General features: G+C 43.3%; 1 protein-coding gene across 2 annotated transcripts in view; it reads right to left on the bottom strand.

Annotated features, from left to right (window-relative positions):
• The window catches only part of IL1RAPL1 (interleukin 1 receptor accessory protein like 1), a 670,406-nt gene extending 658,768 nt beyond the window's left edge, over positions 1 to 11,638 (bottom strand). The window contains exon 1 of one of the 2 annotated variants that reach the window (XM_058043156.1): positions 11,444 to 11,638. The gene's annotated coding sequence lies outside the window, so the exon portion shown is untranslated. The other variant, XM_058043167.1, reaches the window with a different exon arrangement.
• Positions 11,639 to 15,455: the final 3,817 nt, after the last annotated feature.

Here is a 15,455-nt window from a genome sequence, read left to right as displayed (position 1 = left end):
GTGGCACTGATACAGCCTGATACACTTTGGGCGACATTAAACATTTGCATTCCTGCATTCAGGTTTCATTATTAGATAAGCTAGAGTCTGGCTTATATTTATACACATACATATTGCTTTCAAGCAATGGTTTTCATACTCTGTCTCAGTGTGGGATTAAACATACCAAATATATGTTGAAATCTTGACACCAACAGTAATCTAAAGCCATCTACACAGCAAGCAGCTCCTGCCAAACTATGAGACGCACTGCCCACAGCTTCCCCTATTACGAAACACAGACTCCCTCTGAGTTATGAATCCAGGACTAGCACAGAGACAAGATGCTGCCATTCACATGACAAGGTACTGCCATTCAGGTGGCTGGTGGCTCCTTGACTCCTTGACTTCCAGAAACATTGAACCAGCTCCTGTGGCAATGCATGAGGGAGCTTGGATAGACGAACGTGTGTAGGTCTGAACCAGACGTGCAGGTGGGACTGCACAGTGGGTCTTGGTGGAGGAGGCAAACCTCCAACAGAGTGCTCTTGAATTCCCCAAGAACAAATTAAAGGAGCATTTCCTATGTAGTTGGACCAGGCAGGAAAGCACAAGGAAGGTAAAACTCTAGTGGTCAAACAGTCCTTAACAAATAAAATGATAAAAAGAATGGAAAAAATAACATATGCAAATTGACATAATAGTTGTGTTTTCAATATTAACACCTATGATTTCATAACAAAAGTTATGTATGTACATGCATACCTCTACTTATATTTATATATATGCTTGTATATATACACCAGTATTATCTGAAACCCGTCTAAACGAACACAAATTAAAGCTAAAAGATTAATTTTAACACGAGGCATTCGAGATGGCTGGCAAGCCTTATTTTACACATTTCCTGTATTTTTATATATTTAAAGAAACATCAAAGGTCTTTAACAAGAAAATTATATTCTCATAGCCATAAAGTATACTCTTGTGATTGCATTAGAGTGGCTGTGCAGTATAACTTCTTTGCTTGTTGACAATGGTTTTTGCTATGTTAATTAAATAAGTCTGTGATCTTTATTCATTAAAATTAATGCAATAATATCTATGTTGAAGGTTCACATTGTACTCAATCTGGCAAGCCGAATGAAACAGCTTCACTGGAGTTACTCTAACATTATTCTTGACGGAACGGAGCTCTGACAGGAGATTCTGTGTGAAATCGGTTTACCCTTGCTTCACTTAATATTATTCCAAACCAGCGAGCACGAGCATCTTCAGAGCAGACAAAAATGTCTTCCATTAAACAGGGCTATGGAAACCACAAGTGTGCAGGCACAGGTTGCGGCGGGCGCGGAGCCCGCGGGCTGGGCATTCCTGCCGGGATGGGGAAATGCCGCCCGCATCACCGCGGAGCGCTGCGCAGCCGGGAATCGGCTGGAATTAGCCCAGAGCATGGCACCGAGCACGGCTCGTCCATTCCAGTAACAAGACATGAAAGAAACAGCAGAGGTTTCATGCACGAAACCCGAGATGCCCTCACCGCTGGGATTTGCTCCCGGAGGAGCAGGAGCGGCCCCGCTCCGGCGGTCCCGTTATTCCGCATGGAAAACTCTCCGCGGTACCTGCGGGCAGGCAGCAGGTGATGGCTCCGCGCCGGCAGCCGAGCTGCAGGCAGCAACACAGCCTCGCTGCTAGGAGTGAAAATTCCCAAATCTAATTCGCTCCACACCCAGCAGCCCTTCCCACAGCACCCCGGGCACTGGATTAAGACTTGATGAGTAAGAGCCAACACAGAGCCGAAGTTCAGCATCAGAAAGCCCCATCACCATCAACATTTTTGTTCTGTTAACCAGGTGGGTTACACCTGAACCTTGGCAGAAAGGAAAGCCACGAGCTGCATTTGATTCGTGACCATCCATATTTTATTTATAATTAATTCAGGCAACAGGGGAAAAATTAGAAGATGAATAGTGAAGTAATCTCAAATTAAAAAAGATTGATTAATATTTAGGAAACAGGCAGCTGACCCAGCCACCCCCAGTAGTATGACTCACAATACTATTTTCATATTTGTATTATTTAGCATGTAAAGACCTTAGCTGAGAGTCCTGTTCTGCTAAGAACTTGCATTAAGTACTCTGAAAATATCTTCCCTGATTAATTTTCTGCTGAGCAAAAAACGTTTTCAATAAATTTTTATGTCTAAAGTGGCCTCTTTTGATTCAATCCTCCCAAAATCGAAGTGCTAAATAAATAAAAAATATTTAAAAATCCACCCTCCAACCAAAATGGAAATTACTTTTTTTCTGGAGGCCAGAAGAATGGAAATACTTTCTATGATTTCCAAGGGCTGGCAAAAAATTTCATTTCCACAGAGGCAGGAAGAAGATATTGGCATTAACTTTTTCTCTAGCCCTACTTCATAGATAATAAAATGGAAATATTAAGCAAAGAGTTTATATTATAAATAGATAAAACACTTAAAAAGACATGAAGGCAGAATGTGTTTATGTCTTTCAGTCTTCAGAGACAAGAAACTGAAGTATGGACAAATTTAGCAAAATTTTACAGAGAAGCAATATTTGGAACTAGTGAAAGAGCCTGATTTCAGACACCAAAGAAATAAAAGACATACACTGCATTAGCTAATATAGAAGTCTTGAGCATTGATACTACAGATGGACAAAATCCAGAGAAAACAGTAATTAAGGAAGGTCCCTTGTAACTGAACAGTCAGATGTAGTGTCTGTCCATTGAGCCATGTGACTGTCCTTTGACAGAATTTACATTATTATATATAAAGAATATATTATACATCATTATACATATAAAGTAGTGAAGAATCAGTACGAAGGAGGATAAGTTAAACTAACTAAAGACTGAAACCTATTTGTATTTTGATTAACCTGACAATTTTTTAGAAAGAACTAGCTCAGGATGTACACTAACGCTGCATATATTTTTAGGGATTGATTTTAAAGATCTGAGTTTTCCATCACAGCAACTGAAAGTACCAGAGACCAGGGATGGTGTAACAACCTTTTAAGAAATGAGATATTCCTTTCAGTGACTGACCAAAATATGGGGGTTGCATATCCCTTAATGATGGAAATTACTAAGACCATTTATACTGTCAATAATATAGCTTTAATATAAGCTTTATTGGATTCTGTTAAAGTTTACAAGATTTTCTTTTTGTAATCAATGTTAACCTACTAAACATAAGCAGAATGAGGGGGTTTTCCCACAGAAAATAACAAAAATTAGGAAATTAGATGATAAAGTTGGAGACTGATCCAATACCTACAGAGTGCAGTAGGCCTCGTTCCATTTCCATCACTGTGTTTTGGACCAAGACTTTAGTAATGAAGACTTAAACAGCAAAATTAGGCTGTTCAGTCAACATTAATAAATCTTTATTAAGCAGTAGTACAATTGCTGGGTTTGTAAAATGAACAGAGAGTGAAGTCTCCAGAACACACAGTCCATCTCAGACAGGACATCTCCAAGGGAAGCCAATACGAAATCCTTTGGAAGAAGAAGAAGCATCCTTTAACACTTCAGAAATGACAGACAAATACATTCACTGGCTACACCACAACTGGGGTACACAAGGTGAGAGCCCACTGTTACGTAGCTTGATAATCTTCTTACCTAGGTATCTATTGCAATGCAACATTTCAAAATTCTGTCTTTATCTAGCCATTCTATTTTACTAGAGTTTTCTCTTCAGTGTATCCTTGTCCATATGAGACAAAGGATTTGAATGAACTATGTAAAGGAGTGTTCTCCTTAACTTATTTTACATTTTCCACAATTAAATTTTACTGGTCATCAGGAAAACTATATATAAAATAAGCCAAAGATCTTTCCATAGCCTTCAATATTCCCTGCATCACCTGTTCTTCCATACTGTATCTTCTTTTTTTCTTTGAATAAATAAAACCTTCACCTCTTTCTTCACATGGGAATCTTTTCATATGGAAGACTTTTTTTTTTTGGCTGTGATTCTCTGGTCTTTTCTTCCTACTTAATAGGTTTCTGGATAAGAAGTTACCAAAGGCAGATGGATTACTCATAATGAGTATGACAGTGAAGAGTTCCTAAGTGTTACACAAGAAAAACTACACAAAGTCTTACATTTCTTTTATAATACATATGAAACTTTCTTCTACTATGAACTGAGAAAATACCCTTCTAGAGTTTCTTCACAACAAGGGGTAAGATTTTTTGATGGTATCCTGTTCTGTTAGGAGAGATCTACAGGAAACATTTAGATTGTATCTTTCAAAGTTTTTCCATGTAGATTTCTAAAATTACATTTGATACCATATAGCCCTTCAATAGTCCTTTCAAAGTATGTTTCTGCTTTGACATTCCAAAATACATTTGTGTTGTCTTCAAATATGCCGCGTTTACAGATCATTAAAAAATAAATACTAAATCAACCCTAAAAACCAGCTACTGCCTCATGGCTTGTTTGAATGATGCTTGTTTTCCTTTATAAGGAATAACTACAGTATTTCCTCTTCATGTCTTGCTCTCAGTCTTCCTTTGGGTATACGAGTGAGTGCACAGGTAAAGGCATGTGCCTGCACAGGCACACACAGGTACCTGTATCTGTGCCTGTGTACATGTGCATAACTCTCCTCTAGTGACCAGCTACAGAAATGATCCCTTAAAGTGTACATTAAGGTATTAGAGACATCCACAGTAGGGCTACAAGGATGGGGAAGGGTCAGGAGGGGAATTCTTGTGAGGAGCAGCTGAGGGCACTGGGTCTGTTCAGCCAGGAGGAGACTGAGGGGAGACCTCAGTGCAGTGACAAATTCCCCCTGAGGAGAAGTGGAGGAGACAGTGATGATCTCTTCACTCTCATGACCAGTGACAGGACTCAAGGAAATGGCCTAGAGCTGTGTAAAAGGAAGTTTAGGTTGGATATCAGGAAAACATTTTTCACCCAGAGGGTTGTCAGTCACTGGAACGCGCTCCTCAGGGAAGTGGTCACAGCACCAAGCCTGACTGAGACCAAAAAGCGTTTGGACAATGTTCTCAGATACCTGGTGTGACTTTTGGGGTGTCCTGTGCAGGGCCAATGAGTTGGACCGAATGATCCTGATGGGTCTGTTTCAATTCAGCATATTCTATTGATTTTATGATAAATAAATATACATGTATGTGCAGAGAGACAGTGCCAATCAGCCAGCCTGATTTAACATTGGTGCAAGCACACCACTTTCAGCTATGGGATTCCCCAAAGAAATGTCTAAGAGAAAGTTCACAGGCCCTGTCTGTTCTTAGGAGATGTTGAATTAAAAAGCTCTGTGGATACTGAACATGCAGATCTTATTGACAGATAGGTGCACAAGCATATGTATCTCCATCACAGTCACAACTTGCTGAAAAGGAAATGCCATGCATTTCCAGTTATATTACTCTAAAATAAGCAAAAGAGTTTGGGGGGGGGGGGGGAGGGGAGGGAGGTGGAGGGGGGAGGGAGAAAAAAGATTTAATGTGGGAAGAGACAGAAAGCATTAAAGGAAAATGGAAGATGCAGAATGCCAAGGTGCTGTATGGTAACAGCTGTGCTCTGCTGCCATCCTGAAAGTCTGTGCACTGAGCAGCAACCTGACAGACACAGGGCTAAAACTGCTGCCAGGGATCAATGCCACACAAAAGCATCCTGGCCAAACACATTCCTGTGCAGACAATGTGGCTCTATCCCAAGGTTTCCATCATACCAACAGATCCTGGTGTAGGAATTATCTCTGAGGCATATGATCTGAGCTCAGAGTCAAATCCAGCAAAGGTGCACTGTCGAATGGATGTAGGCAGGGCACAGACATACTCTCAGGTTCCTTGCACCATTCAGGCCCAGCAATTCTCAGTCAGGTGCAAATGGTCTGGGAACTCAGACAGGTCAGAGCTGGTTAAGCCCACTGGGAACTCAGAGTGGTTAAGCCCACTCCTAACCAGCAGCAGAAGCCTTTCCCTGCACATGACAATGGATGCACATCACTATGACTTCATTTTCCCTGAAACAGTCTAAACTTTTGGTTGGGATTGAAAAGAAATTGCTACTGACACTCCAAGAACAGCAGCTGCACTACCTTGGTGTCAGTCTTGCAGGAGTATTGTGAAATCCTGGTTGGAAATTCAAAGGTTTGTACTTTGTCAGAACAAAGTCTGATTTCTCCAAATTATCAGCCTTTTCTAAAATTATAGACCTTTTCAGTCTTTCCATTTAACAGAAAACATTATTTCTGTCATATTCCTGACATTAATTTATTATTTTGTGGAGAAAGACCTCAAGTTACCTCAAATGAGAGATCACCGTCTCATTGCGTGACTGGAAACAGGCATGAAAACATGAAACCGAAAAGTTGATGGCCCTTGTCCTGAAGATTTTAAGGATTTTCCAAAAAAAAAAAAAAAAAAAGAGCAGTGGGTGTTGGGAACTGCAATAACTTTAAGCAGCTAGATATCCCTAGTAAAGAGCAGACAAGAGGAATACAGAAATATATTCCATCTCATAAGACAGAGAAGATACCCCACCACTGTCTGTACATTTACAAGCTTTTTTGCCCCGCTTTTATTAACCCATTCTGCAGTCTCCATCTTCTTCCTCTTTCACAATGCTCTATTCACCATGCTCAGCTGTAAAGGACCAGAGAACAGAAAACTTTGTGACACCACCACCCCTTGTCTGCCTGCTGATTGTATAGATTTGTATAGATGGTATTGGTCTTCTTAACACATGAATTAGCTTTCTGTAGTTCTTTTCATAAGCTACACTAAGCATTTCCTAAATTATTCCCAGAAGTAAAAAATAAAATGGAAACAATATCTACTGCAGTGGCAAAAATCTAAATGATTTCATGTTCTCCCTTTCTTTTTCTTCATTCCCAATTGAAAAGTCTTTGTGAGTAATGCTGCAGTTGATGCTACAGCTGTTTAAGGATCATCCTTATGTCTGTGTGCTGTTCCTACAAACATGAAACTTTAAAGCACATACAGCAGTAATGAGTGATGTCCTTGGTTCATTTGTTCAGACCCAGTTATTGAGGCATAAATAGTGTGCTGTGTAACACCCTGAACTGACCTAGGAGTGCCTATAACACACAGGTACACTGAGACCTAGAAAAACGGAGTGCTCAGTGTTAAAACAGAGAGCCAGCACTACCTGATTTCCTTGATTGCCCAGGTCTTACAGAGCTGTGGCAAATGACACAGTACTTTCCCCTTCTGCAGGATGGAGTTCCACGTGTGACACCCTCAGGGGAATATGCAAAGCTTGAATATTAGCATTCAAAACCAACAAATTTTCATCTTCATCGTTTTCTCCTTCCTCCCCCCCCCCCAAAAGAGTTTTCACCTAAATGCAAATTAATTTTAAACTGTCACAAAAAGAATTAATTGCTGCACTTAATCTGTTTTTGTTTTAGGAGTATGAAAACTACATGAAAGTACATTAAAAATTACATGTTAAATGCTCCCTCCTGAGTCACTAAGGTCACTGTGGTCCATCACTGCATATTTAATTACATTTTAAAATAAAAGAATATACTTGAATTGATAAAGCATAATGGCTGCTTTGGTGCTGCTGTAGATATTCATATAAGGACTTAAAGAAACACATGGATTACTGACCTGACAGGCCATATCAGTAACCTAAACAGCCATCATGGTCTCTACTGTGAATTCTTATTTCATAGACCCCTGACACAATGGATGGAAACAGGACAGAGTTTTATAATAGAAAGGCTGACACAACCTTACCTATAGCTGTGCAAATGGTGCTTCTATAATTAAACTTTACAACTTCAGCACCACTAGATAAGTTGCTACTTTTTAATCATATTAATCAGAGCTTCATGTTTCAATTGCCATATATTATCATGCAGTGTGAACTATAAAAATAAAAAGATTCCCAGCCGCTAAATATCACAGCTGTTATGAAACACAGAAGTATATTCAAACACTTCTCTGTAAGTGCAAATACACTGAAGGAAAGCCTCAGTTAATTATCCATTTTTTTTTGTTTTTTCCTAATACATGAGTTCAACATAATGGCCACAGAAAGTACTCTGAATACATTACAAGAATATCACTGAACAGTAAAAAAAGTTTCATTAAGATCTGCCCTGTTTCAAATTTTCCTATCAGCACTAAAACAAGTCTGCTGTTTTCTGTGACAATGACAGCCAGAAGAAGCCTCCTCTTTCAGAGGAAGGCACTGAGATTATTCTTCATGCACTGCTGTTTTCTTTAAAAGCCAGCTCTCCAGCAATAGCGAGGAGTGGGTGGCCAAAATCTCACTGCTTTCAGTGGTCTGAGATTCGGAGCCTGGGAATGTTTTATGTAAATATTTCTCTTCACATTTTCTCTTCATTTGTCCGAGTGATTTACAGCTTTACTTCAGCAAGGAAAGTTTCCTCTCAAAAAAGCTACATTTGGTGCAAACTGAAGAGATGTTGCATTGGAGCTGAAACCCTCTATTTTTACCTAGTGGGCATGGCTAACTACACCAATAAAATTAATCTATAAATAAAACTCGGTTGCTTACCATTCTCTATTGTCCTGAATTTGCAAATCCTTGCATGCTGCATGCCACTTTACATGTACCATGTGATGCATTCCCACACTGTCAGTGCCTACTCCTCTACAGCAGCAGTTTTATAACACCTTCAGGAGACAATTGTGCTCTCCTTTGAGATGGGTGGTACAGGTGTGTGGCCTGTGTGTCACAAGGGGTCCTGTAAGCAATCAGTGAAAGGAGCATGCCTGTAATTTTGTGTGGGGGAGAATATGCAATGGACATTTCTGAATATTATAAGAGCTGTAGCAATGCATAGGAGTTGCCATAGTGTTATTCTGACCCCTGAAGGATGGAAACAGAGTTAACTTCTTATCCTTTTTTTCCCAATTTACTCAGTATACTCTATGAATGTCAAACTCTAAACTGCATTAGCAGGATATTTTAGTGCTTGCCCAGACCTATCCTCCAGAAATATGAATATAGTCATGAACTAATGGTGAATCTACTTTAAAATACTGATGTTTTCAGGGAAGCAGGAAAAAATGATTTTTCAGGCTGCTGTAGGGTAAAATTACTGTGAGTTTGATAGTGCATTAAATCTAGTAGGTATGTGAAGATCATGTTTATCAAGAGATGTAAAACCCACTCTGCCCTCACCTCTTCTTAACTGAAAAGTATTTCAGTGACATTTTGCTGGAATGGATTCAGAGTGAAGTGGGGAAGGACACAGGTCAGTGATGATAAGATCACTCATTTCAGCTGAGTTAAGATTTCATCAGGCTTACATTTTTCAGAAAATGCATGTGTTAGAGGTATGGGCCCTCAGCAGTGCCTTTGTGAGCTTATCTGTCTCCAAGGAGTGCTCTTCCCCCTCCTCTCCCTGAACAGATAGGAAAAGTGATTCAGGATTCTAAAAGGGGCATTAAGGCATATCCTGATACTGCTATCTTTGAGGACAATTTGCTAAAAAAGTCTGAGTTAAACCAATGGGACTCCTGTTACACCTTTGCTCTTCCACTCACTTCTGTGGTATTTGAAATGCAATAACAGACCACCTTTGGGTTCCTGCAAATGTAACAGGTGCACGAAGCTGTTGTATCTGACAATACTTTTCCCCCGTCAGCCAGGCTGTATTGTAACACCGTGCAGCAGCACCCTGCCAAAGCTGAGAGCAGCGGCTGCTCGCACCGAGAGAGGCTCAGCTCACGGCTCCCAGCGCCGCACACACCCGGGCAAAGCGGCTCCGGCTCTGCCCGGAGCACAGGGGTCAGCAGAACGCCGTGCTGGAGCCAGCCGATGGCCAGGGACAGGAGGAGGAGGAGGATCAATTTTAATTTCGGTTTTGTTCCTCCTCCGCTCAGCTGTTGCCACGCACCCGAGCCCAGGTTGCGGTGTGACCTTGCGAGGGAGCCGGGGCCGCTCAGTGGGAGCATTGTGCAGCCCGGCCGGGGCTCCTCGGGAGCCTCTCCCGGGTGTGGCTGAGCCAGCCCTCGGCAGCCTCCCCCTCCTCCTCCTCCTCCTCGTCCTCCGTGAACTCCCTGTCCCGGGGAAACTCCGCCAGCAGCACGCTGATGCAAAGGCAGCCTGCAAGAGGCAAACCCCGCGTCGGGAGCTGAGCAAGGATCTCCCCTCCTCTGCCCAGGTCTCCATCCCTCGCTGCCGGGAGCGCTACAAAGTTAAGCCAAGTGATCGATACGCTATAGGAGAATATTATTCCACTATCGGCGACTGATGCCACTGATGTAATCAAGTTACATAATCGCCGTCTTTGCACAAATACATCCATCTTCCTACAGACAGATCTGCATATCTTCTTGCATCCATTATGCATGAACTCACCAGCAGTACATGAGGGTACATATTTTCGCACACACTGTGTAACTTTAGCATTGCAGTGCATTGCACTGCACAACGTCATCACTATCGATTCCCTCAACCTTCTCCCATTCCCTCTTATCAGAACTGATTTTGCAGAGAGAGATTACCAATGTGCATTGCTCGGATCCCTTTAAATCTTTAAAGGCTGAAGTGCTTCCCTCACTCGCTTCTGTTCTTAAGAAGATGATCTTTCCTTTTTCTCTCGTCTCGTTTCACACCACAAGTAACAGGAATGAATTCCCACACAGTCCCTCAGCCAGATGCATGTATGTATGAAATACCGAAGATAGCATCTCTGTTTGCACATCTTCCAACTCCCATACACGTGGTCCGAGGTTTCAGTAGGTAAGTTATTGGGTAAAAAAGATATTTTGTAAGAGCAGCTGGATGAGATATTTTCAGGCTAGTGACATTTATGGTCTTTCTCTACTATGAAGCTGAGGGGATTCTGTCCTTAGCACCTCTCAGTTTATAATTTCCTTGCAGGATTTACAGGAACATTGTAATCCCAAATTACCAATGGCATTTAACCCCTTTAGCACCAGTGCACTGTACCACGATCAATAAGGATCACCACCTTAAAGTTTAACAACTTGAAAAGCAGATTTTCTCTACCTCCATTGCAGCTATGAAATGCAGCAGAACGCTGCACAGAGTTGGAAAGATCTATTTAACCAGAGGATAGGATCCGACCTCATATTAATTAGATTCCATCACAGAGAGCTTCTTTGCTGTCACATAACCTTTCCAGTCAAATATATTACAACCAAGGAAATAAAAAATTAAAAGAGGTAAAATTAAAGACTCCTTGCTCTGACAGTACTCTCCCAAATCCAGAGGGTGCATAAATACAGAGGGGGGAGATTTTTTTCAATTTATCGCAAAAAGCACTCACCAGAAGACCCACTGCAGTTATTCCACTCAACTGCCAATAGCGGCTGGAGCCCCTCGCATCAGGGTAATGCAGCAATCCCGAAAGTGCCCATTTCAGTCACCCTCCACCAAGTTTAGCAATGCCGGGCTTTTGCCTGGATAAAATGACCTTACCCACAGGAGTCTCCCGAAATATTCCTCCGGTGCGATCAGTCAGCGAGGCGAGTGCCGGTCACCACACTGCGCACTCGGCCGGAGGAGCCCCGTGTTTACTCCTGGGGCTCAGCTGGCCGCGAGTGCCGCGGACGCGGCGCCCATCCATCCACCGCTGCCAGCTCCGCCGGGGGCGCAGGTAATTCCATACAGACTTCGGCGCCCCCCACCCCCCCCCGAGTCGCCCCTTCCTTCCTAGTTCAGAAAGTGCCCGCGTCGCCGGCGGGAGGTACCATCCAGGTGCGGCGAGGGGGGGCGGGGGGAAAGGGGCGGCCGGCCTGGGGCCCCCGCGCCGCCCGCGGGCAGCTCCGCGCCCAGCGCGCCCGATCCCGGCTGCCCGCACAAGTATCCGGCGAGCGACGATCCGGAGGGGGGGCTCCTTTCCTGGCGCTGGGCGAATGTGGGGAAAACGCTCCGGGGGGGGGCCGGGGGAGGGTGCCTGACGGGTCCTAGCACCCGCACCGCAGCGCCAAAAAAAAAAAAAAAAAAAAAGGAATGAAAAAAAAAAAATGAGGGGGGAGGTTTGGGGGGAAATTCTCCAAATGGAAAAGAAGGAAGGAAAAAAAAAAAAATCAGTTGTCCGCTTGCCCCGAACGATACTAATTCCCGGTGAAAATGACAAGTGATCAGCAAAGAAGAAGAGGAGGTCTTGATTGATAACCACAATCCACCCAAAATATCCTCGGGAGCAGAGGAAGAGAGGGAGGGAGAGAGGCGAGAGAAACTGCAGTGCATAAACGATCCCTGTGCTCCTACGAGACGGGCTCGCTCGCTCGCTCGCTCGCTCGGCGGAACGCGCCCTCCGCCGGGCCGGCAGGAAGGGGCCGGCACTGCCCCCCGATGGACGGCGCCGCACTCGCTCGCCGCGCCGCTGCGGGGGGAGCCGCCGGGGAGGGCCCTGCCGGAGGGATCCTGGAGAAACTCCTGGCGAGCGGGGCCTCCCTCCTGCTCTGCTCTGCTCTTCTCTGCTCTGCTCTCCCTCCGCCCCGGCGCCGCCCGCCTCCCCGCGCCGCCTCGGTCCGCAGCGCCGGGGCCGCTCCGCTCCGCTCGGTTCGGCTCCGCTCCGCTCCGCCGGGGCAGCGGCGGGGGCACGGCCGGACGCGCAACACGCGCGGGGGTCACCCGGCTTCACTTCACCTCCTGTGCTCCGTTTTATTTTTCTCCCCCCCTCTTCCCCTCCGGTTTCCCAAGCGAAGTGTTTTAGGAGAGATGATACATTATCTATTCTTGGATTTTTATAAGGCAAACTGTGGGCCTCGCTGTTGCCATGGGATCTTCTTTGTGCGAACTCTCTGAACTGTGTGGGAACAGTTTTATTTCCTTCCCTTCAGATTTTTGTCTTTATTTTTTTTCCCCCCTTCTCTTCTGCAACTCTTCTGAAGATATGTATCAAAATGTAACTGCATTGTTGCCAATTAAGGTTAACAGCAGCTGCAAGGTGCATCTAATTAGGAATGTTAATTACTTCATGAAATAAATTGTCATTTGCGGATGTTTATTATACTAAACAAATGTTCTATAAAACATAACTCAAATTCTGACAGTCCCCTCAATACATTTGTTCCCATTCCTGCACAAAGGTGCAGGGGAGGAGGCACCCTTTCTTCCATTACATTTACCTTCCAGGTGCACACACACAGGGAAGAGATGGAGTTGCATAGGTACAGGGTTGGATGGGAGGCATTTTGAACTCTTACAACCCATTGCATGGGGTGGGAGTGTGGAGGAGCAGGAAATAGCTGAGCAATATGAGATAAGTGTGTACAGTTACGTATCTGTTTATTTCATTGTAAATAACACTCTCCCAAACCGGGACAAAGAGACTAGACAATGTTTACTTACCTCTTCATCCATCCTGGCTCCTTGTAGGGTCACAGAGAGGAATCCAAACTGCTGCAGTTATTAAACCCCCAATATCTTACAAGAGAAGGGAGGAAAGAAAAAGCAGCCCATGGAAGAATATGATTATGTTATGGAATATGAATAAAGGATTATCAATAGCAGATAACATGGCATGTAGAGTCAGTGGGTTGCAGGAGGGGTGGGAGCTGTTGCAGAATTTGTGGAACTTGCTCACACCCCACCCCACCTCGCCTTATAACAGAATGGCGTTCTTCATGTCAGATAAAAAAATAGATGAAACTAGAAATGAGTGCAGCAACCAGTAGTCAGAATCCAATGTTAAAACAAAAAAATTAATGTGACTCGTTAAACCATGCATTCAGATACTACTATGATGATTGATCCATATGCATGGGCAGGTAAAAGAGACATGAGAAACTTTATGGGATTCTCTTTGTGGATCAGTATAGGGCATTTTATGTTAGCTAAGTGACTCATACCGTATACTTTAGAGAGCAGGTTTGGGTGCTTGATTTAGAAGCCTGGGCATCCTAGCTGTTTGACAAAGTGAGAGGGAAAGACAGAGGGGTTCCCAACTTTGGTTCTCACCATTATCCTTTGGGAGAGCTGCTTTCTCACCATGGGGATGTGACAACAGACTCCCAGCACAGGCACCTCCATCACGGGAATTCCAAGAGTCTTCCTTGTGCCTTGACAGAGCGACAGATGCTTGAGGCTGCTCATAGTCTGCAAAGGGCAGAGAGTAGGAAGGAGATGCTTGGGCTAGCCCTAACCCAATTTGCCTTCAGTTCCTGATGCTTCACAGATTTCTCTTCCACTGATAGCCAAGCCATTTTATGTCTCCATCCTTTTGTTCCTTCTCTGTATAATGTGAATTAACACTGTTCCTGCTCATAAGGGTGCAGTGAAGATAAAAAGGCATTAATGTTTGTTAGGTGTTCTTACACAGTGGTCATGGGAGCTACATAAGTTCCCAGAGAGGCTGATTAAGGGTCTGGCAGAAGAAACGGAAAATGAAAAAGGGTGGAAGCCAAAAGCTGTGAGCAAAATACAATGGAATTGCTAAAATGGCTGAAATCAGACTAATAACACAGAAAACTGTAGACCATTCACATGTGCAGAATACAAACCACCTGTGTTCTTGAGTTAAATTTATCCCAGGGTTAAAGAAACTAGATTCTGTTCATTTCTCAGTTACTGAATTGCTATGAGGAGCAATGTAGGTGTATGGATACAAGCATAAGAGATTTTATTTTTTTTTTTCTCTGCCACATACTTAATCTCTAATTGGCTTCATCCTCCCCTTAATAAGTATGGTTTTTAGGATATAGAAGGGGATCTCCCCTTTGTCCTCATCCTGACTTGTGTTTTCAAGAAATTTCACCAAAGAGAAGAGCATAATCTTGTCTGTTTTAATTCCATGGCATTCAGTGCATGCTGAAATGTTTAATATGAATGAGTAGTGTATCTTGTACCTGAACCATGTGTGTGATCTTGATGCCTTGAGTCCGTTGAAAGAAGGAAGAGGCACAAACCACATCCCCATATATACCTCAGTGTGTGTCCTTAAAAGGATCATCACATTTAGTGTGTGTTAAGTGAAACAGTGCAGCCAAAGTAAGCTTCCTTTTCTAAAAGTAATACGTATCTAAAATGAAAGGGCTGACAGGGTATGTGGGTCTGAAGGACGTTAACTTCATGCAGAATGCTCTTGGTTGGTAAATCCAAATTGCTTGGATGGGTACTGCCCAGGAGCTGATATCCACAACCCCCTTAGCTGCCAGGGGTTCTACACAACTTCATGGCCTCATGCTTACCCAGCAAATCTGTCCTGAGGGTCCAGAGACTGGCAGGTCTTGATTTCTTGCTACCTGCCTGTGGATTTTAGGTAGTAAATATTGTTTCCATTTGAGTATTTATTTTCCACTTCTTAGCAAATGCAGGGAGAAACAGGGTAACACAAAACACCAGCACTTGCACATTCTCTTGCTGAGTGTGCATATACAATAGAACTATGACATGATATGAATCTGACAGCATGAAAAACAAGCATAGATTTTTAGATTTAAAAAGTAATGAAATCACAGTTTCCAAAATATGCCTTCACTCC

This window comes from Melospiza georgiana, chromosome 2, assembly GCF_028018845.1.
Source record: "Melospiza georgiana isolate bMelGeo1 chromosome 2, bMelGeo1.pri, whole genome shotgun sequence".
In the NCBI taxonomy this organism is placed as follows: Eukaryota; Metazoa; Chordata; class Aves; order Passeriformes; family Passerellidae; genus Melospiza; species Melospiza georgiana.
Note: the sequence above shows the minus strand (reverse complement) of the source record. Positions and strands in the feature narration are given on the sequence as shown.